Source organism: Dermacentor andersoni, chromosome 3, assembly GCF_023375885.2.
Source record: "Dermacentor andersoni chromosome 3, qqDerAnde1_hic_scaffold, whole genome shotgun sequence".
Lineage (NCBI taxonomy): Eukaryota > Metazoa > Arthropoda > Arachnida > Ixodida > Ixodidae > Dermacentor > Dermacentor andersoni.
In genome coordinates this window covers 209,442,385-209,444,823 of record NC_092816.1, presented here as the reverse complement: position 1 = coordinate 209,444,823, position 2,439 = coordinate 209,442,385, and positions in this window count along the sequence as shown.

Below are 2,439 nucleotides of genomic sequence, written 5' to 3'. Positions count from 1 at the left end.
AATAATACGCCTATAACTGCAGCACAAATCCAAACAATGGTTACGGAAAACATGAAAATATTCATGCATGAAATGATGGCGTTAGATAACCAAAAGCTAATAAAAGTTCGACAGCTATGCACAAATGACTTGGAAAACATAAGAGAAAAGACGGAAATGCGGGAGACGGAAATTCAAGACGATGAGCGAAACGTGAACAAGGTGAATGCAGGAGCCAACGTTTCGACAAGTGGACTTGTCGAAGTGGACTTTTCGACAAGTGGACTTGTCTTCTTCAAGGAGACATATGTCGTCTTGAAGAATACAAGTCCACTTGTCGAAACGTTGGCTCCTGCATTCACCTTGTTCCCGTTTTGCTCATCGTCTTGGAAAACATAAGGCATAGATGGCGGAACAACTTAAGGAAGTTACGAAGGCTGTTACGACCAGATAACGCGCAATTTGGATAGGGGATGGTTCGGCAAAATGTAAAATAAACCACTGCGTAACAGAATCCGACAGCGTCGACACGCAAACAACACGGGCATAAAATAGGAGTCAGCAACATGGCTAATCAAACTAAGAAGCAACGACGAATACCGAATTTAGAATTGGCGATCTGGCAATCGAACTTCTGCTCCTCCATGAAAGTGGCAGCTCTCCGACAGTTTAACAAAAATTCTGAAATTGCTCCGGACTTCATATGTCTGAAGGTGGTCGGCGCCAAGCCGGCCAAAATGCAGGGATTCTACACCCTTAGCAATCTCCTAAGTTCGAAAGTCACCACGCTAGTGAGCAAGTTGATAAACGCTTAATTTTAACACTTCCATAAATTTAGAGGGATGCTAATTCCATAGTTATCGGTGTGACGCCAAGGAAACGAAGTAAGACACACACAATAATTACAAACGTGTACAGTCCACCCAAAACCAAACGGATCGACCTACAAAAATTCTCTCGAGAGCAAAACATTTAATTGGTACCAGGGATAAGGCGGTGATAGCTGGTGATATTCACGCACCCCACATACTATTAGGATATGCCAAAACGTCGCCCAAAGGGGTCCTACTCGAGCGCACCGCCACGGCCTTGGGCTCACCGGAAGTCAATCAAATCGGCAAACTGATGCGCATGGGTAACAGTGTCAATAGAGAAATGGCCCCCGACCGCGTGTTTACAATTACGTCAGAGACGCACAGTGGGTGTCCCTCGATGAAAATCTGGGAAGCGACTGCGACATCGTCAGAATAGCACTTTCCACTCCCAACATCCGGCGAACAACAGGGACCACGGAGTTAACCGACTGGCCTCGTCAGAGAGAACTCGAAAGGGCAATGGAGGAGCCGGATACCATCCCAACCAACATGCGGGAATTGACTCAATTTCTTCAGCAAGTGCACGCGGACACCACCAAAGCGATTGAGCGCACAGCGGAGGCACCGGCGATAGACTCTCACCTGATCAGCATACGGGAGGAGCAGCGGAAGCTAGCCAAGAGGTGGAAAAGACAACGTCTAAGCAAACACCTGAGACAATACATCCCTCTCTTCGCAGATCAAGGCCAAGGCCACACCAACGAGCTGGCTAAAAATGAGTGGGCGACGTTCTGCGGAACCCTGTCAGGGACTTTCGGAATACCCGGTACGTGGAGAATTCTACGGAGCATGCTAGACCCGATGAGCACACGTACTGAGAATAGCAAGACGCTCCAAGTTATGGCACACCAGGAACTACCCGACGCCCTCCAGAAAAAATACTTGGAACCCTTACACGCGAGGGGAAGAAGAAGCCGACTAGTGCGGTCGTGCAAACATCGGCTCCCGCTTCGATCAATGTTTTTGCGCCGAATTTCTGTGCCACCCCTGAGAACCTGGTGGCGATCGACGCCTCGTGTCACAAGGATTACGTGGATGCCCATTTTTTGCCGGTGGGTCCATTTTTCGCCTCGTTGAAAACTGTTTTCTGCGTGCCACGTAGAAAAGGTGCCAGCCCCTGACTCGCGCTGTAGGCCTAGGCCTCACGCACACGACGGAGTGAAGGCATGGCCTCCGGCTTAGCTGTTGAAGGCATGGAGATCACCTCGGAGGAAGATATCGGATGGATGACAGCTATCACTCGCCGAAGGAGACGCGCATTAGCCGCTGGCGGGAAATCCATGGCTATAAAGGATACCAACCATGGCGGGAAAGGTAGTTGCCGCGCGACCAGCTCGCAGAACGTGCTTAAGCGCGTCGCTACCGCCTCTAGGATCCCGATGCTACCGAGGGATCACATCAAGATAATTGTCCGCCCCCGTGGCGGCCTCGACGTTAAAAAGTTCAGCCTGGTACATCTCTCCAGAGCGCTGGCCATGGCAGCAGCCTTAGCGCCGGAAGACACGACGGAGGACACGTACTGTCCGAACGGCTGTCAAAACATCTTGGTGGTATCGACTCCGCGGGAAGAAAACGCACGAGCTTA